This window comes from Bombina bombina, chromosome 2, assembly GCF_027579735.1.
Source record: "Bombina bombina isolate aBomBom1 chromosome 2, aBomBom1.pri, whole genome shotgun sequence".
In the NCBI taxonomy this organism is placed as follows: domain Eukaryota; kingdom Metazoa; phylum Chordata; class Amphibia; order Anura; family Bombinatoridae; genus Bombina; species Bombina bombina.
Genome location: NC_069500.1, coordinates 16,679,731 through 16,704,492, shown reverse-complemented (window position 1 = coordinate 16,704,492; position 24,762 = coordinate 16,679,731).

Sequence of the window (24,762 nt, the reverse complement as noted above, 5' to 3'; positions counted from 1 at the left end):
AGACAATCAGATTTTTCTACCTTAATTCCGATTGGCTGATAGAATCCTATCAGCCAATCGGAATTCGAGTGACGCCATCTTGGATGGTCGGGAAGAAGAGGATGCATCCGCGTAGGCTCCTCTGAAGATGGCTCCGCTCCGGATGGATGAATATTGAAGACGCCGCTTGGAAGATGATATCGCCCGGATGGAAGATTTCTTCAGCGCCGCCTGGATGATGACTTCATCGGATGGAAGATTTCTTCAGCGCCCCTTGGATGATGACTTCTGCCGCTCCGGATCATTTTTTTATTTTGGGGGGCTTTGTTATTTTATTAGGGGGCTTAGATTAGGTGTAAGTAGCTTAAAATTGTTGTAATATTTGTTAAATGTTTGTAACTTATTTTTTTATTTTTTGTAACTTGGCTTTTTTTATTTTTTGTACTTTAGTTTGTTTATTTAATTGTATTTAATTTTAGGTAATTGTAGGTAATTTATTTAATTAATTTAATGATAGTGTAGTGTTAGGTTTAATTGTAACTTAGGTTAGGATTTATTATACTGGTAATTTTGTATTTCTTTTAGCTAGGTAGTTATTAAATAGTTAATAACTATTTAATAACTATTCTAACTAGCTAAAATAAATACAAAGTTACCTGTAAAATAAATATAAATCCTAAAATAGCTACAATGTAATTATTAATTATATTGTAGCTATATTAGGGTTTATTTTAAAGGTAAGTATTTAGTTTTAAATAGGATTCATTTATTAAAGTATAGTGTAGTGTTAGGTGTAATTGTAACTTAGGTTAGGATTTATTTTACAGGTAAATTTCTCTTTGTTTTAGCTAGGTAGCTATTAAATAGTTAATAACTATTTAATAGCTATTGTACCAAGTTAAAATAAATTGAAAGTTGCCTGTGAAATAAAAATAAATCCTAAGATAGCTACAATATAATTATTATTTATATTTTAGCTATATTAGGGTTTATTTTAAAGGTAAGTATTTAGTTTTAAATAGAATTAACTTAGTTAATAAGATAAATATTATTTAGATGTATTTAATTAATATTTAAGTTAGGGGGTGTTAGGGTTAGACTTAGGTTTAGGGGTTAATAATTTTATTACAGTGGTGGTGGTGTAAGGGGGGCAGGATAGGGGTTAATAAATGTATTATAGGTGGTGACGGTGTAGGGGAGCAGATTAGGGGTTAATAAGTTTAATATAGGTTGCGGAGGATTCCGGGAGCGGCGGTTTAGGGGTTAAACTATTTATTTAGTTGCGGCGGGGTCCGGGAGCGGAGGTTTAGGGGTTAAACTATTTATTTAGTTGCGGCGGGTCCGGGATCGGCAGGATAGGGGTTAATACATATATTATAGTTCCGGCGGGGACAGGGAACAGCGGTTTAGGGGTTAATAAGTTTATTATAGTGGCGGCGGGTCCGGTAGCAGCGGTTTAGGGGGTAATACATTTATTTAGTTGCGGCGATGTAGGGGGGGACAGATTAGGGGTTTTTAGACTCGGGGTACATGTTAGGGTGTTAGGTGTAGACATCTCCCATAGGAATCAATGGGATGTTGGGCAGCAGCGAACATGAACTTTCGCTATGGTCAGACTCCGATTATTTCCTATGGGATCCACCTTCAGGGCGGCGGTTTGAAAACCAGGTACGCTGGGCCGGAAAAGTGCAGAGCGTACCTGCTAGTTTTTTGATAACTAGCAAAAGTAGTCAGATTTTGCCGCACTCGTGTGCGGAACATCTGTAGTGACGTAAGCATCGATCTGTGTCGGACTGAGTCCGGCGGATCGAAGCTTACGTCACAAAATTCTACTTTTGCCGGTATCTAGGGCTTGATAACTAAGGCGAATCAGCCTCGCCTCAAATACGCTGTGGAATTCCAGCGTATTTGAGGTAGACACGTTGATAACTACCCCTCATTGGATAACAGTACAACATATGTAGGACTAAATTAAAAAACTACAATCATTTGCTCTATGTAAATATTCACATACCAGAAGAGTTACAGGAGAGTAAAAAACACCAGAAAGCAGTGAATAGTTGCAGATTGACAGGGTCTCTATTCACGTACCTGAAAGCAGAGGAGAGAGAATAGGGTTAGCTTGATGTAGTGTGCAATTATTCAGCAGATGTCAATAGACAGCATGTTGTCTTAATAAGCAGCACTGTGCTGAGTAGTGAGTGCAGTTCTTGTGTAATTCTATTGCTAAAGCCTCACTTATAAAATGTTAACTTTGAAAATGTGAACATATGTTGTTATAGCAATGCACATCCCAGTGCAATGCACATCCCAGACTCACAATGCAAACAACTAAATTAAACTATTAACCCCTAAACCTAACAACCCCCTAACTTTAAATTACAATACCCCTATCTGAAAATAAATAAAAACTTACCTGTGAAATTAAAAAAACCTAGGTTTAAACAATAAGTGAACCTAACATAACTATTATACTAAAATTAAAATAACTACCAATTTAATAAGCTAAATTACACATTAAAAAAACCTAACACTACTAAAAAATAATTCGAAAAAATTACAAAAAGTAAAAAACACTAAATTACAAAAAATAACAAACAAAATTATCCAAAATAAAAACAATTACTCCTAATCTAATAGCCCTATAAAAATAACCCCCCCCCCAAATAAAAAAACTTAGCCTACAATAAACTACCAATAGCCTTTAAAAGGGCCTTTTGTAGGGCATGACCCTAAGTATAACAGCTCTTTTACCTGTAAAAAGAATACAAAGACCCCCCAACAGTAAAACCCACCACCGAACCAACCACCCCAAATAAAAAACCTAACTCTAAAAAAAAACTAAGCTACCCATTGCCCTGAAAAGAGCATTTGTATGGGCATTGCCCTTAAAAGGGCATTCAGCTCTTTTAAGAAAGTCCCATTTCTATTCTAAAAAAAAAAACACCCAAAAAAAAGTTACAAAAAAAACCTAACACTAACCCCCAACGATCCACTTACAGTTTCTGAAGTCCGGACAACCAGGCGGTGAGAAGTCTTCATCCATCCAGGCGGCGTCTTCTATCTCATCCTGGCGGCGCGGAGCCATAGCTGTAAAGCTTAGCTGAGATCAAGCTTAGCCTACCTACTTGTGGTTTCTGATAATACTGAGCCCCAGCTTAGCCTACCTACTTGTGGTTTCTGATGATACTGAGCTCCAGCTTAGCCTACCTGCTTGTAGTTTCTGCTAATACTGAGCCCCAGCTTAGCCTACCTGCTTGTAGTTTCTGCTAATACTGAGCTCCAACTTATCCTACCTGTCTGTAGTTTCTGCTGATACTGAGCTCCAGCTTAACCTACCTGCTTGTAGTTTCTGCTGATACTGAGCTCCAGCTTAGCCTACCTGCTTGTAGTTTCTGCTAATACTAAGCTCCAGCTTATCCTACCTGCTTGTAGTTTCTGCTAATACTAAGCTCCAGTTTATCCTACCTGCTTGTAGTTTCTGCTAATACTAAGCTCCAGCTTATCCTACCTGCTTGAAGTTTCTGCTGATACTGAGCTCCAGCTTAGCCTACCTGCTTGTAGTTTCTGCTAATACTAAGCTCCAGCTTATCCTACCTGCTTGTAGTTTCTGCTAATACTAAGCTCCAGCTTAGCCTACCTGCTTGTAGTTTCTGATGATACTGAGCTCCAGCTTAGCCTACCTGCTTGTAGTTTCTGTTGATACTGAGCTCCAGCTTAGCCTACTTGCTTGTAGTTTCTGCTAATACTGAGCTCCAGCTTAGCCTACCTGCTTGTAGTTTCTGCTGATACTGAGCTACAGCTTAGCCCACCTGCTTGTAGTTTCTGCTGATACTGAGCTACAGCTTAGCCTACCTGCTTGTAGTTTCTGCTGATACTGAGCTCCAGCTTAGCCTACCTGCTTGTAGTTTCTGCTACCACCGAGCTCCAGCTTAGCCTACCTGCTTGTAGTTTCTGCTGATACTAAGCTCCAGCTTAGCCTACCTGCTTGTAGTTTCTGCTACCACTGAGCTCCAGCTTAGCCTACCTGCCTGTAGCTACTGCTGATACTGAGCTCCAGCTTAGCCTACCTGCTTGTAGTTTCTGCTGATACTGAGCTCCAGCTTAGCCTACCTGCTTGTAGTTTCTGCTGATACTGAGCTCCAGCTTAGCCTACCTGCTTGTAGTTTCTGCTGATACTGAGCTCCAACTTAGCCTACCTGCTTGTAGTTTCTGCTAATACTGAGCTCCAGCTTAGCCTACCTGCTTGTAGTTTCTGCTGATACTAAGCTCCAGCTTAGCCTACCTGCTTGTAGTTTCTGCTACCACTGAGCTCTAGAGTAGCTCGACTGCTTCTAATTTCTGCTAATATTGAGCTCCAGCTTAGCTTACCTGTTTGTGGTTTCTCCTGATACTAAGCTGCATCTCAACCTACCTGCTTGTTGTTTCTGCTGATACTGAGCTCTAGCTTAGTCTACCTGCTTGTAGTTTCTGCTGATACTGAGCTCCAGCTTAGCCTACCTGCTTGTAGTTTCTGCTACCACCGAGCTCCAGTTTAGCCTACCTGCTTGTAGTTTCTGCTGATACTAAGCTCCAGCTTATCCTACCTGCTTGTAGTTTCAGCTAACACTGAGTTCCAGCTTAGCCTACCTGCTTGTAGTTTCTGCTAATACTGAGCTCCATCTTAGCCTACCTGTAGTTTCTGCTGATACTGAGCTCTAGCTTAGCCTACATGCTTGTAGTTTCTGCTGATACTGAGCTCCAGCTTACCCTACCTGCTTGTAGTTTCTGCTGATACTGAGCTCCAGCTTAGCCTACCTGCTTTTAGTTTCTGCTGATACTGATCTCCAGCTTAACCTACCTGCTTGTAGTTTCTGCTAATACTGACCTCCAGCTTAGCCTACCTGCTTGTAGTTTCTGCTGATACTGAGCTCCAGCTTAGCCTACCTGCTTGTAGTTTCTGCTGATACTGATCTCCAGCTTAACCTTCCTGCTTGTAGTTTCTGCTGATACTGAGCTCCAGCTCATTGTCTGATTTGACATGACAATGTGTCTGACAGAGAGGCTGTAGGGTCAGGAGTCCGATTTGACATGGCAATGTGTCTGACAGAGAGGCTGCAGGACCAGGGGTCTGATCTGATATGACAATGTGTCTGACATAGACTCTGCAGGACAAGGGGTCTGATCTGATATTTCAATGTGTCTGACAGAGAGGCTGCAGGACCAAGGGTCTGATTTGGAATGACAATGTGTCTGACAGAGATGCTGCAGGACCAGGGGTCTGATCTGATATTTCAATGTGTCTGACAGAGAGGCTGCAGGACCAGGGGTCTGATCTGATATTTCAATGTGTCTGACAGAGAGGCTACAGGACCAGGGGTCTGATTTGACATGACAATGTGAGGGGAGTGAGAGCAAAAGAGAGGGAGAGAGACAGCAAAAGAGGGGGGAGAGAGAGAGCAAAAGAGAGGGGGAAAGAGAGAGCAAAAGAGAGGGGGGAGAGAGAGAGAGCAAAAGAGAGGGGGGAGAGAGAGAGTAAAAAAGAGAGGGGGGAGAGAGAGAGCAAAAGAGAGGGGAGAAAGAGAAAGCAAAAGAGAGGGGAGAAAGAGAGAGCAAAAGAGAGGGGGATAGAGAGAGCAAGGGGTGAGACTGCTGTACTGCAAAAAATGGCCTGTGTACACGGGCTTTAGGACTAGTTTGATATAAAAAGCAAATTTATGTATGCAGTAATGAGGGCTAAATTATGATAACATATATAATAGGTTTATTAAAATATTAATATTCCTGCTAAGTCACACTATCTGAGGCTGGAACAAAGAATCTGATAACCCATCGATTATAAGCGGATATCAAAAGCATCTCCATATAACCAAGCTGATATTCCACTTAAGCATTTCATATGGAAGCGATTGATATAATATTTTTGCTGTATTTATGACTGTTCAGTTCAGATCCTGACCGTTATAACTCTAGGCGGTGGCCTACTCTACAGAGTATTAACACCCTCCCCCCCAGTAAACCAAGGTATTCAGCACTTGAATGGCTATGAACAAGGATGAAGTATACCTAACTATCCTTTCCAGTTTAAAGGAGTTTGAGCTGAAAATGGAAAGCTGTTTTGAAAACTTGTCCCACATTGTGAATGCTACCGCAGCACAGCATAATACCATGGTACAAGCAATGGTGACCATCAATATATCATCAGACCGAAGCTTGCTTACAGCGTTACTATCCAATCAGACCACTATAGCAGTCACATGCATCTCTAACTTAAGTGTCAGGGAGGATCTCTTTCGTCCACATGTCGCTGTCAAGGTTGTCCGGGGGGTTGTGTCCAGCCTCATGAGACAAGAAGCAGAGTCAGTGGATGAGCGGAAGACAACTTGTCAAGATAATGGCGCACTAATAATGACACACTACATAAGGCAGCGAGAAGCATGTACACCTTAGATGGAGCCACATCACTGACAGCTAGCCAATATTTCAAGAGTCGGTATGGCACACTACAAAAGCTTACCAATCCCCCCCTCACCCCCGCACCTGTAGAAATCTCCACACTGTGGACTCTCCTCAACTCTCCAACCTTATTTTAATACGACCCCCCCACACTTCCATGATATCCTGCCCGGACCTTGCTATAACCCACTATAACAATACTCTCTCCTCTGCACTTGACACTCTCACTCTGCCCCAACTTCGCAAATCCCCATGTTGTCAGCTCCAGCCCTGGCACACCCAGCATACACTCCACCTACAAAAATGCTCCTGCACTGCTTAATGTGCCTGGAGGAAATCCCGTTCTGAACCTGATTTCATGCACTATAAGTTCATTCTTTGCTATTACACCTCTGCCCTTCACTCACTTAAGCAAACCTACTTCTCTTCTCTTATATCCACTCACTCCTCAAACCCTAAAAGACTCTTCTCCATTTTCAACTCTCTCCTCTACCCACCTGCACCACCCCTATCATCTGCATTTAGTGCTCAAGACCTGGCTAACTACTTTTTCAATAAAACACTTACCATCCAAAAAAACATCCCAACACAAGCCTGCAATCTCCCAACTTCTCTCCCAGTCACCCCCTCTGCCACACTCTTCACTCTCCTCCCAACCACTGAGAGTGAAGTAGCTTCCCTATTGTTTTCCTCACACCTCACTAACTGCCCACTTGACCCTATTCCTTCATATCTAACACATTCTCTGTCTCCCAACCTCACTCCGGCTCTTACTCACATATTCAACCTATCCTTTTCTACAGGCTCATTCCCTGTCTCCTTCAAACATGCAAAGGTCACCCCATCCTCAAAAAAGCCTCCCTTGATCCTAACTCTCCTGCAAACTACCGCCCATATCACTGCTCCCACTAGCATAAAAAATCCTTGAAAAACTAGTTTTCGGTCACCTAACCCACTTTCTGTCCTCCAACTCATTGCTCGACCCCCTGCAATCTGGCTTCCATTCCCAACACTCAATTGAGACTGCCCTCACCAAGGTTACTAACGATCTCCTTTCTGCTAAAAACAAAGGGTACTACTCCATACTCATCTTACTTGACCTCTCTGCTGCCTTTGACACTTTTGACCATCCCCTTCTCCTATGGACTCTCAGCTCTCTTGGGCTCTGTGACACTGCCCTCTCCTGGATTCACTCTTATCTCTCTAACAGATCCTTCTCCGTCTCTTTTGCTGGTGACCCCTCCTCTCCATTGCCACTGTCTGTTGGAGTACCTCAAGGCTTAGTCCTGGGTCCTCTACTCTTCTCTATTTACACTTCTTCACTGGGTAAACTTAACAGCTATGGCTTCAACTATCTTAACAGCTATGGCTTCAACTATAACCTCTATGCTGCTGATACCCAGATCTACCTTTCCTCTCCTTCTGTCAATTCTCACACCAACGACTGCTTATCTGGCATTTCCTCCTGGATGGCCTCTTACCACTTAAAAATAAACATGTCCAAGACCGAACTAATTCTAATCCCACCCTCTAATTCTACACCAGTTTCTAATTTTTCCATCACTGTTGGCGGCACCACTATCTCCCCATCACCCCAAGTCCGTTGCCTCGGAGTCACACTTGACTCAAATCTGTCCTTCATTCCCCACATCCAGTTGCTCTTTTCATCTTGCCGCAACCACCAACACAATATCTCCAAAATTTGTCCGTTTCTGAGTGCTGAAACTACTAACAGCTAATCCACTCCTTGGTAATTTCCCAACTTGACTACTGTAATAACTTACTATCTGGCCTCCCTCTCTCCCACCTCTCTCTCCTTTAATTCATCCGAAATGCATCTGCAATGCTAATCAACCTCTCTCGATGCTCTGTTTCTGCTGCACCTCTCTGTGAGTCCCTTCACTGGCTCCCCATTCACTGCAGAATTAAATTCAAAATTCTCACCCAGACCTACAAAGCCCTCACCAATGCTGTCCCACCCTACCTGTCCTCACTCATCAACAAATATACTCCAGCCTGCCCCCTAAGATCTAACAATGACCTGCTCTTAGCATCCTCTACCATTACCTACTCTCATTCTATACTACTGGACATATCTCGTGTGACACCAACCCTCTGGAATGCACTTCCTTCAGCTGTCAGACTTTCCCAAACCTCTCCTCCTTTAAACGTTCCCTAAAGACATTTTTGTTCAGGGAAGCTTATCACCCGACTCATTAACAAATTAACTTCCCTTACCTAACAGTTGCCCTCACCTATCTCCTCAATAATATCATTCTCACCTTTACAGTCCCCACCTCCTTTTTCCCATCCTCCTACCCATCTAGATAAGTTACCACGGCAATAGGGCCCTCAATTTGCCCTGTATTTGTCTGTAAAATTTTGTCTTTTATTGTATTGTTTCTCGGTTGTACTTTTATCCTTGTACCCATGGGCAGCGTTGCGGAATCAGTTGGCGCTTTATAAATAAATAATAACAATATTAATCATAAAGTAAGGGATCCCATCGCTACCACAGAGTGAGCTCTCAAGACACACTAGCAAACAAAATCACGAAGATGGCCGAACTGTCAGTGAACACTTTAGGTTATGGAAATATATAGCCGTTGGAATTGGAGGACAGCCTTGCCAATAAATAAAGCCCTTCAAGATTTATCACAACCGTGACCCCGGCTAACTATGTTGGTTTTTCATAAGACACAATCAGAACTAATAGCTGTATGTTTAATATTGTGTAGTTGTTTTCTACTATATTTAAGATCATATATATTACCATTTTGTTAAGTAATGCATGTTCTGAGTTATTTATCTCGTCAGCAAGTTTTATTACATACTGATATGTGTTAAATAATACAGTTATAACAACTATACTATGCTTTGTTCATAATGCTGGAAATACCTAAACTAGTGATGTATCTAAGGTTATTTATATTACATTCACTAGTTTAGAATCTCTCTTGTACATGCAGTATGTTTATACATTATGTATGATGGTTTATAACACTATGCCTTTAGCCATTACGAGTCTTGTTGGTATAGCTGTATCGCAAGCATTTTAACTTGTAACGCAACGTCAATCCCGCACTCAAAAAATGAAGTTTTTGCATGGGATTTTCATAGCAACGGTATTACAAGTTGTGCAGTGAGGCTAAAATGCCTGCATTCCAGCCTATACAGACACAATCCGTTCCGCTATCTGAGACCAGTAGTTATGAGTTTTGTGTCACAAAACTGTTACACAAAATTCATAACTAAACTGTTACAAAGTACACTAACACCCATAAACTACTTATTAACCCTTAAACCGCCATCCTCCCGCATCACAAACACTATTTCAAATGTATTAACCCCTATTCCGCCACTCCCCGACATCGCCACCACTATAATAAAGTTATTAACCCCTATTCCTCCGCACCCCAACTTTGCTGACACTATAATAAAGATATTAACCCCTATTCCACCTCTCCCTGACATTGCCACCACTAAATAAAGTTATTAACACCTAAACCTCTGGCCCCCCACATCACCAACACTAAATAAACCTATTAACCCCTAAACCGCAAGCTCACTCACATTATTATTATTATTTATTATTATTATCGTTTATTTGTAGAGCACCAACAGATTCCGCAGCGCTATAAACAAAGGGGGAGTACAACAAAACAATTATAGGGATCAAATGGGTAGAGTGCCCTGCCAAGAGTTGCACTGTTGTAGTCAGCTCTTAAGAAGGTGATTTACAAACAGCTGGACTCTTAGGCTTACATGCTAAGGGTTTCAGGGGATAGTGATGGAGGAGAGGATTTGGTATTAGGAAAGGTTAGTGTAGGTTGTATGCATCCCTGAACAGTAGAGTCTTTAGGGAGCACTTGAAGCACCCCTTGAAGCATCCCTTGAGCACTTGAGTGTAGGAGGTCATGAGCAGAGTGAAGGGGATGGGAGGGAGAGTATCTGGAGACAAGGTCTGAGATGTAGGGGGGAGCAGTGCAGTTGAGGGCTTTGTATGTCAGAATGATAATTTTGTGTTTGATCCTAGAGGCAAGAGGAAGCCAGTGAAGGGATTGACAGAGAGGTGCAGCAGATGAAGAGCGACGTGTAAGGAAGATGAGTCTGGCAGAGGCATTCATTATGGATTGTAAAGGAGCTATGCGACAGGTGGGGAGACCAGAGAGGACAGAGTTGCAGTAATCAAGGCTGGAAAGAATGAGAGAGTGGATTAAAAATTTAGTTGTGTCTTGTGTAAGGAAGTGTCTAATTTTAGAGATGTTTTTAAGGTGGAAGTGGCAGGCTTTAGCCAAGGACTGAATGTGAGGAGTGAAAGAAAGATCTGAGTCAAATGTGACCCTGAGACATTGGGCGTGCGGGGTAGGGGTAATGATGGAGTTGTCAACAGTTATAACTCTTTAGTCTTGATAAAGGTCAATGCCTGACCGAAACGCGTCGACTGGTAAGTGATACTCTGATAGGGAGCGATTTTGTAAAACGTCTGCACTATTATTGTTCTTGTTTCTTTGACAGAAAGGATCAATATGGCAGAACACTGAACTGACCGATTGGGTCATCACTTAGGAGTCCTATCTACATCTCACACTTGGGAGAAATAACACTGGGAGGAATACCACTACATTTGTTTGGGACATACAAGTACAATTTTTCAATTTTTCCATTCTGACATTCTCCATTGTTGTTTGACTGTTCACTTTTTTTCAGGATTTTTCAGGATTTTTTATATTTTTATATTTTTATATATTTTATATTTTTATATGGCTTTTTGGAGTTTGCCATTATGTTCTAACACTTGAATCACCTTAATTGTACACTAACACTACACAATTTTAACGATTGCTGGTTGTGTTTACATCGTTGGTTTACACTGTTCTTTGTTAACCTTTGTTTGCACTATCTTTTCTACTTTATTTTTTCACACCGATTTGTCAAAAGAGCACCCACACTCAATCAAACAACATTCAATCTACCTTCCTTAGCACTGTCGACTAATTTAGACAGCCACTCATTAAGATACATAGCTTGCACCATTTGATCACAACATATCAGATTTCCAAACCATTCGAAGTACTGATCAAATCAAGTTTTGTATACATCTGTTTTTACTTATTGTTTTATTTATTGTTAAATCTTGGATCCAGGATATTTTTTATGTACTCTAGATATATTTTAATTGTTTTCTATATTTATTGTAATAAATGATATATTTTCACTTAGACCCAGCCTTTGTCCTTTTGGCGCTTTAATAATAATTTTCTCTCTGATTATCCACTTTCCTGACCGCTAGGGGTCAATTTATTAGAGCCAAGGGTCCCTTTAGCATTAGGCGCTTAGTGTCCACCTCACACACAGGTAGGAAGAGAACCACAAGAGGGCTGTGTCACAGATGCCGAAGGATTGGAGGGTTTGGAGCAAAAGAGGGTGGTCAACAGTGTCAAAGACTGCGGACAGATCAAGGAGGATAAGCAGAAAGAAGTGGCCTTTTGATTTTGCTGTAAGTAGGTCGTTGGTAACCTTAACAATTGCTGTCTCTGTGGAGTGATGGGGACGAAATCCAGATTGCAGTGGGTCAAGGAGAGAGTTTATTGTAAGGAAATGGGATAGGCATGCATAAACCAGTTTTTCAAGAAGCTTTGATGCAAGAGGGAGGAGGGAAATAGGGCGGTAGTTGGATGGGGAGGTAGGATCAAGGGAAGGTTTTTTGAGGATGGGTGTGACCAGTGCATGTTTCAGCGATGAGGGTAATATACCGGTGCTGAGGGAGAGGTTGAAAGTGTGTGTGAGTATAGGGGTGAGGGTAGCAGATAGGGAGGGGAGTAGCTGTGAGGGGATAGGGTCAAGGGGACAGGTAGTGAGGTGAGAGCGCAGTATAAGTGCAGAGACTTCTTCCTCAGTGACAGGGGAGAATGAGCTAAGTTTAAGGTTATGTGGGTTGTGGTTGAACAAGAGCATTTGAGGGGGTGAGAGAAAGGAATTAAGTTGAGAGCTGATTTCATTTCTGATGGAGTCGAATTTGTTATTGAAGTGGCTGGCAAAGTCTTGAGCTGACAGAGAAGTTGTTTTAGGAGGTGGGGAGGGCGGAGAAGGGTATTGAAAGTGGAGAACAAACGTTTTGGGTTTGACGAAAGATTAGAGATAAGAGTAGAGAAGTAATGTTGCTTATGGAAATTAAGGGCAGAATAGTAGGAGTTCAAGATATATTTGTAATGTTGAAAATCAGCTGAATTCCTAGATTTTCTCCAGTGCCGCTCAGCAGTATGGGAATATCTGCGTAGGTATCGTATGACAGAGGTGTATGCCAGGGCTGAGGATGAGTGTTTGATTTCCGAGCTATGGTAAGAGGGGCGAGATTGTCAAGGACGGAGGTAAGGGTGGAGTTATAGTGGCAGATAGATTGGTCAGGGCAGGAAAAGGAGGAGAAGGATGAGAGGAGAGGTTTGAGGGAATTAGAAAGCTGTTGTTGATCTAATGACATAATGCTTCTGTGCAGTTTGGTGTGAGGAGCAGAAGGAGGGAGAGTTGTAGGGAGGGATGATATCTTGCAAGTAAGGAGATGGTGGTCAGAAAGAGGAAAGGGTGAGTTTGTGAAGTTTGAGAGAGTGCATCGATAGCTAAAGATCAGATCAAGGGAGTGACCATCTTTGTGAGTGGAAGAATCAGTCCATTGTGAAAAACCGAAAGAGGAAGTGTGTTGCAGAAGTTGTTTTGCAGAGGAGGTAGTGGGATTGTCAAGAGGGATGTTGAAGTCACCAAGAATGAGGGCAGGGGTGTCTGAGGAAAGGAAATAAGGTAGCCAGGCAGCCAAGTGATCTAGAAATTGAGTTGAGGAGCCAAGGGGTCGGTATATGACTGCAACACGTATAGAAAGAAGAGAGAATAAGCGAATCATGTGGGTTTCAAAAGAGGAAAATGTGAGGGAAGAGATGGGATGTATTTGTTGAAAGGTGCAATGAGAGGAAAGTAAAATACCTACACCACCTCCTTGTCTATTACCAGACCTAGGAGTGTGGCTGAAGTGCAGACCCCCATGTGACAGAGCAGCAGTGGATGCTGTGTCAAGGGGAGAGAGACAGGTTTCTGTTAGGGCCAGAAGGTTGAGGGAGTGGGAGATAAAGAGGTCATGTATAGCAGTGAGTTTGTTGCAAACAGAGCGAGAGTTCCAGAGTGCACAAGTGAAAGGGGTAGTGGCTTTTGATGCAAGAGGAATGTGAGTAAGGTTGTTAGAGTTTTGTTTTTTGAGTCTGTGGGATGGTACACATGGATGTGCACGGCTAGGCAGTTGTTGGGGACCAGGATTAGGGGAGATATCACCAGCAGTTAGTAAAAACAACAGGGATAGTGACATGAGATGAGATACAGCTTTGCAGTAATAAGACTGCTTTTGAGACAAGGTGCAGGGGGGAGAGAGAGTGTTTAGGAATAGGTAGATTTTGTGAGTACAAAAGTAAGGTGAGTTTAAGAGAGATGGGCTATTGAACAGTGCAGGTGAAGATGGAGAAGTAGTAATTGAATAATGTAGTTTGTTATAGAGACAAAAGGCAGCAAAAAGGAATAAGAATATATTAGGCATTTATACAAAAGAGGGAACAAGTAAAACACATAAGGCACAGTATTACAGTAGCAATTGCATAAGAAAACAGTAAGGTATATCAAACATAATATTACAAAAGTACCTGCCTTTTTCTTGCCCCTTGCCCAATCCTTGTTCAATTCTTGTATAATTCTATTGCTAGTGCCTCACTTATAAAATGTTCACTTAATTCTTGTATAATTCTATTGCTAGTGCCTCATTTATAAAATGTTCACTTAATTCTTGTATAATTCTATTGCTATATTTCTAGTGAATCACTTATAAAATGTTCACTTAATTCTTGTTTAATTCTATTGCTATATTTCTAGTGAATCACTTATAAAATGTTCACTTAATTCTTGTATAATTCTATTGCTATATTTCTAGTGAATCACTTATAAAATGTTCACTTAATTCTTGTATAATTCTATTGCTATATTGCTAGTGCCTCACTTATAAAATGTTCACTTTGAAAATGTGAACATATGTTGTTATAGCAATGCACATCACTGTGCAATGCACATCCCAGACTCGTGTGAAATATATGCAGGGAGGGCAGTCAGCTGAGTCCACTAAATTTAGTTGATTGCTAATCAAAGACAATTGGAAAGGCCAATTGGATAGTTAGATTCTGGTCTGGTCTGGCCAGGGTGAGATGTTAAGTAAACAGACAATAAAATTTGGAGGAGGTTAAAACTATGGAATAAGACAGCTATAAATTTCAGAATAATAGCAAGTATTGATAAGGATTGAACATCACATGGCAATTAACCTCTTAAGGACATATGACGGAATTTTTCCGTCATAAAACAATTGAGCAAACTGAAAGCTGTGTCCTTAAAGGGTTAAATGAACATTAGAAATAAGACATTGAGGGGTACTTATCAAGCCGTCTACTTACCTGCCTTCGCCGGTCCAATACGCCCGCCTAAGCTCGCCTACCATCGCCGCCGCGGTGAATCAGCCAATCAGATTCAAGTTCAATCCGATTGGCTGATTGGTTCAGCCAATCGGATTGAACTTGAATCTGATTGGCTGATTCAGTCAGCCAATCAGATTTTTCTACCTTAATTCCGATTGGCTGATAGAATCCTATCAGCCAATCGGAATTCGAGTGATGCCATCTTGGATGGTCGGGAAGAAGAGGATGGATCCGCGTAGGCTCCTCTGAAGATGGCTCCGCTCTGGATGGATAAATATTGAAGACGCCGCTTGGAAGATGATATCGCCCGGATGGAAGATTTCTTCAGCGCCGCCTGGATGATGACTTCATCGGATGGAAGATTTCTTCAGCGCCCCTTGGATGATGACTTCTGCCGCTCCGGATCTCCTCTTCGGTTCCATCGGTGGTCGGCTGGCTGAACACGACTCAAGGTAGGATGATCTTCAGGGGGGTAGTGTTAGGTTTATTTAAGTGGGGTTTGGGTTAGATTAAGGGTATGTGGGTGGTGGGTTTTAAAGTTGGGGGGTTTGTATTTTTCTTTTACAGGCAAAAGAGCTGTTTTCTTTGGGGCATGCCCCGCAAAAGGCCCTTTTAAGGTAATGGTAATGCAAAAGATCTTTGAACTTTTTTTTTTAATTTTGAATAGGTAAGGGCATTTTTTTATTTTGGGGGGCTTTGTTATTTTATTAGGGGGCTTAGATTAGGTGTAAGTAGCTTAAAATTGTTGTAATATTTGTTAAATGTTTGTAACTTATTTTTTTTATTTTTTGTAACTTAGCTTTTTTTATTTTTTGTACTTTAGTTTGTTTATTTAATTGTATTTAATTTTAGGTAATTGTAGGTAATTTATTTAATTAATTTAATAATAGTGTAGTGTTAGGTTTAAATGTAATTTAGGTTAGGATTTATTTTACTGGTAATTTTGTATTTCTTTTAGCTAGGTAGTTATTAAATAGTTAATAACTATTTAATAACTATTCTAACTAGCTAAAATAAATACAAAGTTACCTGTAAAATAAATATAAATCCTAAAATAGCTACAATGTAATTATTAATTATACTGTAGCTATCTTAGGGTTTATTTTACAGGTAAGTATTTAGTTTTAAATAGGATTCATTTATTAAAGTATAGTGTAGTGTTAGGTGTAATTGTAACTTAGGTTAGGATTTATTTTACAGGTAAATTTCTCTTTATTTTAGCTAGGTAGCTATTAAATAGTTAATAACTATTTAATAGCTATTGTACCAAGTTAAAATAAATTGAAAGTTGCCTGTGAAATAAAAATAAATCCTAAGATAGCTACAATATAATTATTATTTATATTGTAGCTATATTAGGGTTTATTTTAAAGGTAAGTATTTAGTTTTAAATAGGATTAATTTAGTTAATAAGATAAATATTATTTAGATGTATTTAATTAATATTTAAGTTAGGGGGGTGTTAGGGTTAGACTTAGGTTTAGGGGTTAATAATTTTATTACAGTGGTGGTGTAGGGGGGGCAGGATAGGGGTTAATAAATGTATTATAGGTGGTGACGGTGTAGGGGAGCAGATTAGGGGTTAATAAGTTTAATATAGGTTGCGGAGGGGTCCGGGAGCGGCGATTTAGGGGTTAAACTATTTATTTAGTTGCGGCGGGGTCCGGGAGCGGCAGTTTAGGGGTTAAACTATTTATTTAGTTGCGGCGGGGTCCGGGATCGGCAGGATAGGGGTTAATACATATATTATAGTTCCGGCGGGGACAGGGAGCGGCGGTTTAGGGGTTAATACGTTTATTATAGTGGCGGTGGGATCAGGTAGCAGCGGTTTAGGGGGTAATATATTTATTTAGTTGCGGCGATGTAGGGGGGGACAGATTAGGGGTTTTTAGACTCGGGGTACATGTTAGGGTGTTAGGTGTAGACATCTCCCATAGGAATCAATGGGATGTTGGGCAGCAGCGAACATGAACTTTCGCTATGGTCAGACTCCGATTAATTCCTATGGGATCCGCCGCCTTCAGGGCGGCGGTTTGAAAACCAGGTACGCTGGGCCGGAAAAGTGCCGAGCGTACCTGCTAGTTTTTTGATAACTAGCAAAAGTAGTCAGATTGTGCCGCACTCGTGTGCGGAACATCTGTAGTGACGTAAGCATCGATCTGTGTTGGACCGAGTCCGGCGGATCGAAGCTTACGTCACAAAATTCTACTTTTGCCGGTATCTAGGGCTTGATAACTAAGGTGAATCAGCCTCGCCTCAAATACGCTGTGGAATTCCAGCGTATTTGAGGTAGACACGTTGATAACTACCCCTCATTGGATAACAGTACAACATATGTAGGACTAAATTAAAAAACTACAATCATTTGCTCTATGTAAATATTCACATACCAGAAGAGTTACAGGAGAGTAAAAAACACCAGAGAGCAGTGAATAGTATGCAGATTGACAGGGTCTCTATTCACGTACCTGAAAGCAGAGGAGAGAGAATAGGGTTAGCTTGATGTAGTGTGCAATTATTCAGCAGATGTCAATAGACAGCATGTTGTCTTAATAAGCAGCACTGTGCTGAGTAGTGAGTGCAGTTCTTGTGTAATTCTATTGCTAAAGCCTCACTTATAAAATGTTAACTTTGAAAATGTGAACATATGTTGTTATAGCAATGCACATCCCAGTGCAATGCACATCCCAGACTCACAATGCAAACAACTAAATTAAACTATTAACCCCTAAACCTAACAACCCCCTAACTTTAAATTACAATACCCCTATCTGAAAATAAATAAAAACTTACCTGTGAAATTAAAAAAACTAGGTTTAAACAATAAATGAACCTAACATAACTATTATACTAAAATTAAAATAACTACCAATTTAATAAGCTAAATTACACATTAAAAAAACCTAACACTACTAAAAAATGATAATTCGAAAAAATTACAAAAAGTAAAAAACACTAAATTACAAAAAAAAACAAACAAAATTATCCAAAATAAAAACAATTACTCCTAATCTAATAGCCCTATAAAAATAACCCCCCCCCCCCAAATAAAAAAACTTAGCCTACAATAAACTACCAATAGCCTTTAAAAGGGCCTTTTGTAGGGCATGACCCTAAGTATAACAGCTCTTTTACCTGTAAAAAGAATACAAAGACCCCCCCAACAGTAAAACCCACCACCGAACCAACCACCCCAAATAAAAAACCTAACTCTAAAGAAAAACTAAGCTACCCATTGCCCTGAAAAGAGCATTTGTATGGGCATTGCCCTTAAAAGGGCATTCAGCTCTTTTAAGAAAGTCCCATTTCTATTCTAAAAAAAAAAACACCCAAAAAAAGTTACAAAAAAAACCTAACACTAACCCCCAACGATCCACTTACAGTTTCTGAAGTCCGGACAACCAGGCGGTGAGAAGTCTTCATCCATCCAGGCGGTGTCTTCTATCTCATCCTGGCGGCGCAGAGCCATAGCTGTAAAGCTTAGCTGAGATCAAGCTTAGCCTACCTACTTGTGGTTTCTGATGATACTGAGCTCCAGCTTATCCTACCTGCTTGTAGTTTCTGCTAATACTGAGCTCTAACTTAGCCTACCTGCTTGTAGTTTCTGCTGATACTGAGCTCCAGCTTAGCCTACCTGCTTGTAGTTTCTGCTAATACTGAGCTCCAGCTTAGCCTACCTGCTTGTAGTTTCTGCTAATACTGAGCTCCAACTTAGCCTACCTGCTTGTAGTTTCTGCTAATACTGAGCTCCAGCTTAGCCTACCTGCTTGTAGTTTCTCCTGATACTAAGCTGCAGCTCAACCTACCTGCTTGTAGTTTCTGCTAATACTGAGCTCCAGCTTAGCCTACCTGCTTCTAGTTTCTGCTAATACTGAGCTCCAACGTAGCCTACCTGCTTGTAGTTTCTGCTAATACTGAGCTCCAGCTTAGCCTACCTGCTTGTAGTTTCTCCTGATACTAAGCTGCAGCTCAACCTACCTGCTTGTAGTTTCTGCTAATACGGAGCTCCAGCTTAGCCTACCTGCTTGTAGTTTCTGCTAATACTGAGCCCCAGCTTAGCCTACCTACTTGTGGTTTCTGATGATACTGAGCTCCAGCTTAGCCTACCTGCTTGTAGTTTCTGCTGATACTGAGCTCCAGCTTAGCCTACCTGCTTGTAGTTTCTGCTGATACTGAGATCCAGCTTAGCCTACCTGCTTGTAGTTTCTGCTAATACTGAGCTCCAGCTTAGCCTACCTGCTTGTAGTTTCTGCTGATACTAAGCTCCAGCTTAGCCTACCTGCTTGTAGTTTCTGCTACCACTGAGCTCTAGAGTAGCTCGACTGCTTCTAATTTCTGCTAATATTGAGCTCCAGCTTAGCTTACCTGTTTGTGGTTTCTCCTGATACTAAGCTGCAGCTCAACCTACCTGCTTGTAGTTTCTGCTGATACTGAGCTCTAGCTTAGTCTACCTGCTTGTAGTTTCTGCTGATACTGAGCTCCAGCTTAGCCTACCTGCTTGTAGTTTCTGCTACCACCGAGCTCCAGCTTAGCCTACCTGCTTGTAGTTTCTGCTGATACTAAGCTCCAGCTTATCCTACCTGCTTGTAGTTTCAGCTAACACTGAGTTCCAGCTTAGCCTACCTGCTTGTAGTTTCTGCTAATACTGAGCTCCATCTTAGCCTACCTGTAGTTTCTGCTGATACTGAGCTCTAGCTTAGCCTACCTGCTTGTAGTTTCTGCTGATACTGAGCTCCAGCTTAGCCTACCTGCTTGTAGTTTCTGCTGATACTGAGCTCCAGCTTAGCCTACCTGCTTTTAGTTACTGCTGATACTGATCTCCAGCTTAACCTACCTGCTTGTAGTTTCTGCTAATACTGACCTCCAGCTTAGCCTACCTGCTTGTAGTTTCTGCTGATACTGAGCTCCAGCTTAGCCTACCTGCTTGTAGTTTCTGCTGATACTGATCTCCAGCTTAACCTTCCTGCTTGTAGTTTCTGCTGATACTGAGCTCCAGCTTAGCCTACCTGCTTGTAGTTTCTGCTACCACCGAGCTCCAGCTTAGCCTACCTGCTTGTAGTTTCTGCTGATACTAAGCTCCAGCTTATCCTACCTGCTTGTAGTTTCAGCTAACACTGAGTTCCAGCTTAGCCTACCTGCTTGTAGTTTCTGCTAATACTGAGCTCCATCTTAGCCTACCTGTAGTTTCTGCTGATACTGAGCTCTAGCTTAGCCTACCTGCTTGTAGTTTCTGCTGATACTGAGATCCAGCTTAGCCTACCTGCTTGTAGTTTCTGCTGAAACTGAGCTCCAGCTTAGCCTACCTGCTTTTAGTTACTGCTGATACTGATCTCCAGCTTAACCTACCTGCTTGTAGTTTCTGCTAATACTGACCTCCAGCTTAGCCTACCTGCTTGTAGTTTCTGCTGATACTGAGCTCCAGCTTAGCCTACCTGCTTGTAGTTTCTGCTGATACTGATCTCCAGCTTAACCTTCCTGCTTGTAGTTTCTGCTGATACTGAGCTCCAGCTCAGTATCATCAGAAACTACAAACAGGTAGGATAAGCTGGAGCTCAGTATCAGCAGAAACTACAAGCAGGTAGGCTAAGCTGGATCTCAGTTTCAGCAGAAACTACAAGTAGGTAGGCTAAGCTGGAGCTCAGTATCAGCAGAAACTACAAGCAGGTAGGCTAAGCTGGATCGCAGTAACAGCAAAAACTACAAGCAGGTGACAATGGCTCTGACAGAGAGGCTGCAGGACCAGGGGTCTGATTTGACATGACAATGTGTCTGACAGAGAGGCTGTAGGGTCAGGAGTCTGATTTGACATGGCAATGTGTCTGACAGAGAGGCTGCAGGACCAGGGGTCTGATCTGATATGACAATGTGTCTGACAGAGACGCTGCAGGACCAGGGGTCTGATCTGATATGACAATGTGTCTGACATAGACTCTGCAGGACAAGGGGAATGATCTGATTTGAAAATGTGACTGAAAGAGAGGCTGCAGGAACAGGGGTCTGATTTGATATGACAATGTGTCTGACAGAGACGCTGCAGGACCAGGGGTCTGATCTGATATTTCAATGTGTCTGACAGAGAGGCTACAGGACCAGGGGTCTGATTTGACATGACAATGTGTCTGACAGAGATGCTGCAGGACCAAAGATCTGATTTGGAATGACAATGTGTCTGACAGAGGGGCTGCAGGACCAGGGGTCTGATTTGACATGACAATGTGTCTGACAGAGAGGCTGCCAGACCAGGGGTCTGATTTGACATGACAATGGCTCTGATAGAGAGGCTGCAGGACCAGGGGTTTGTTTTGACATGACAATGTGAGGGGAGTGAGAGCAAAAGAGAGGGAGAGAGACAGCAAAAGAGGGGGGAGAGAGAGAGCAAAAGAGAGGGGGGAAAGAGAGAGCAAAAGAGAGGGGGGAGAGAGAGAGCAAAAGACAGGGGAGAAAGAGAGAGCAAAAGAGAGGGGAGAAAGAGAGAGCAAAAGAGAGGGGGGAGAGAGAGAGCAAAAGAGAGGGGGGAGAGAGAGAGCAAAAGAGAGGGGGGAGAGAGAGAGAGCAAAAGAGAGGGGAGAAAGAGAAAGCAAAAGAGAGGGGAGAAAGAGAGAGCAAAAGAGAGGGGAGAAAGAGAGAGCAAAAGAGAGGGGAGAAAGAGAGAGCAAAAGAGAGGGGAGAGAGAGAGAGCAAAAGAGAGGGGGGAGAGAGAGAGAGCAAAAGAGAGGGGAGAAAGAGAAAGCAAAAGAGAGGGGAGAAAGAGAGAGCAAAAGAGAGGGGGATAGAGAGAGCAAGGGGTGAGACTGCTGCACTGCAAAAAATGGCCTGTGTACACAGGCTTTAGGACTAGTTTGATATAAAAAGCAAATTTATGTATGCAGTAATAAGGGCTAAATTATGATAACATATATAATAGGTTTATTAAAATATTAATATTCCTGCTAAGTCACACTATCTGAGGCTGGAACAAAGAATCTGATAACCCACCGATTATAAGTGGATATCAAAAGCATCTCATATAACCAAGCTGATATTCCACTTAAGCATTTCATATGGAAGCGATTGATATAATATTTTTGCTGTATTTATGACTGTTCAGTTCAGATCCTGACCGTTATAACTCTAGGCGGTGGCCTACTCTACAGAGTATTAACACCCTCCCCCCCAGTAAACCAAGGTATTCAGCACTTGAATGGCTATGAACAAGGATGAAGTATACCTAACTATCCTTTCCAGTTTAAAGGAGTTTGAGCTGAAAATGGAAAGCTGTTTTGAAAACTTGTCCCACATTGTGAAAGCTACCGCAGCACAGCATAATACCATGGTACAAGCAATGGTGACCATCAATATATCATCAGACCGAAGCTTGCTTACAGCGTTACTATCCAATCAGACCACTATAGCAGTCACATGCATCTCTAACTTAAGTGTCAGGGAGGATCTCTTTCGTCCACATGTCGCTGTCAAGGTTGTCCGGGGGGTTGTGTCCAGCCTCATGAGAAAAGAAGCAGAGTCAGTGGATGAGCGGAAGACAACTTGTCAAGATAATGGCGCACTAATAATGACACACTACATAAGGCAGCGAAAAGCATGTACACCTTAGATGGAGCCACATCACTGACAGCTAGCCACTATTTCAAGAGTCGGTATGGCACACTACAAAAGCTTACCAATCCCCCCCCTCACCCCCGCACCTGTAGAAATCTCCACACTGTGGACTCTCCTCAACTCTCCAACCTTATTTTAATACGACCCCCCCACACTTCCATGATATCCTGCCCTGACCTTGCTATAACCCACTATAACAATACTCTCTCCTCTGCACTTGACACTCTCACTCTGCCCCAACTTCGCAAATCCCCATGTTGTCAGCTCCAGCCCTGGCACACGCAGCATACACTCCACCTACAAAAATGCTCCCACACTGCTTAATGTGCCTGGAGGAAATCCCGTTCTGAACCTGATTTCATGCACTATGAGTTCATTCTTTGCTATTACACCTCTGCCCTTCACTCACTTAAGCAAACCTACTTCTCTTCTCTTATATCCACTCACTCCTCAAACCCTAAAAGACTCTTCTCCATTTTCAACTCTCTCCTCAACCCACCTGCACCACCCCTATCATCTGCATTTAGTGCTCAAGACCTGGCTAACTACTTTTTCAATAAAACACTTACCATGCAAAGAAACATCCCAACACAAGCCTGCAATCTCCCAACTTCTCTCCCAGTCACTCCCTCTGCCACACTCTTCACCCTCCTCCCAACCACTGAGAGTGAAGTAGCTTCCCTATTGTTTTCCTCACACCTCACTAACTGCCCACTTTACCCTATTCCTTCATATCTAACACATTCTCTGTCTCCCAACCTCACTCCGGCTCTTACTCACATATTCAACCTATCCTTTTCTACAGGCTCATTCCCTGTCTCCTTCAAACATGCAAAGGTCACCCCATCCTCAAAAAAGCCTCCCTTGATCCTAACTCTCCTGCAAACTACCGCCCCATATCACTGCTCCCACTAGCATAAAAAATCCTTGAAAAACTAGTTTTCGATCACCTAACCCACTTTCTGTCCTCCAACTCATTGCTCGACCCCCTGCAATCTGGCTTACATTCCCAACACTCAATTGAGACTGCCCTCACCAAGGTTACTAACGATCTCCTTTCTGCTAAAAACAAAGGCTACTACTCCATACTCATCTTACTTGACCTCTCTGCTGCCTTTGACACTTTTGACTATCCCCTTCTCCTATGGACTTTCAGCTCTCTTGGGCTCTGTGACACTGCCCTCTCCTGGATTCACTCTTATCTCTCTAACAGATCCTTCTCCGTCTCTTTTGCTGGTGACCCCTCCTCTCCATTGCCACTGTCTGTTGGAGTACCTCAAGGCTTAGTCCTGGGTCCTCTACTCTTCTCTATTTACACTTCTTCACTGGGTAAACTTAACAGCTATGGCTTCAACTATCTTAACAGCTATGGCTTCAACTATAACCTCTATGCTGCTGATACCCAGATCTACCTTTCCTCTCCTTCTGTCAATTCTCACACCAACGACTGCTTATCTGGCATTTCCTCCTGGATGGCCTCTTACCACTTAAAAATAAACATGTCCAAGACCGAACTACTTCTAATCCCACCTTCTAATTCTACACCAGTTTCTAATTTTTCCATCACTGTTGGCGGCACCACTATCTCCCCATCACCCCAAGTCCGTTGCCTCGGAGTCACACTTGACTCAAATCTGTCCTTCATTCCCCACATCCAGTTGCTCTTTTCATCTTGCCGCAACCACCTACACAATATCTCCAAAATTTGTCTGTTTCTGAGTGCTGAAACTACTAACAGCTAATCCACTCCTTGGTAATTTCCCAACTTGACTACTGTAATAACTTACTATCTGGCCTCCTTCTCTCCCACCTCTCTCTCCTTTAATTCATCCGAAATGCATCTGCAATGCTAATCAACCTCTCTCGATGCTCTGTTTCTGCTGCACCTCTCTGTGAGTCCCTTCACTGGCTCCCCATTCACTGCAGAATTAAATTCAAAATTCTCACCCAGACCTACAAAGCCCTCACCAATGCTGTCCCACCCTACCTGTCCTCACTCATCAACAAATATACTCCAGCCTGCCCCCTAAGATCTAACAATGACCTGCTCTTAGCATCCTCTACCATTACCTACTCTCATTCTATACTACTGGACTTATCTTGTGTGACACCAACCCTCTGGAATGCACTTCCTTCAGCTGTCAGACTTTCCCAAACCTCTCCTCCTTTAAACGTTCCCTAAAGACATTTTTGTTCAGGGAAGCTTATCACCTGACTCATTAACAAATTAACTTCCCTTACCTAACAGTTGCCC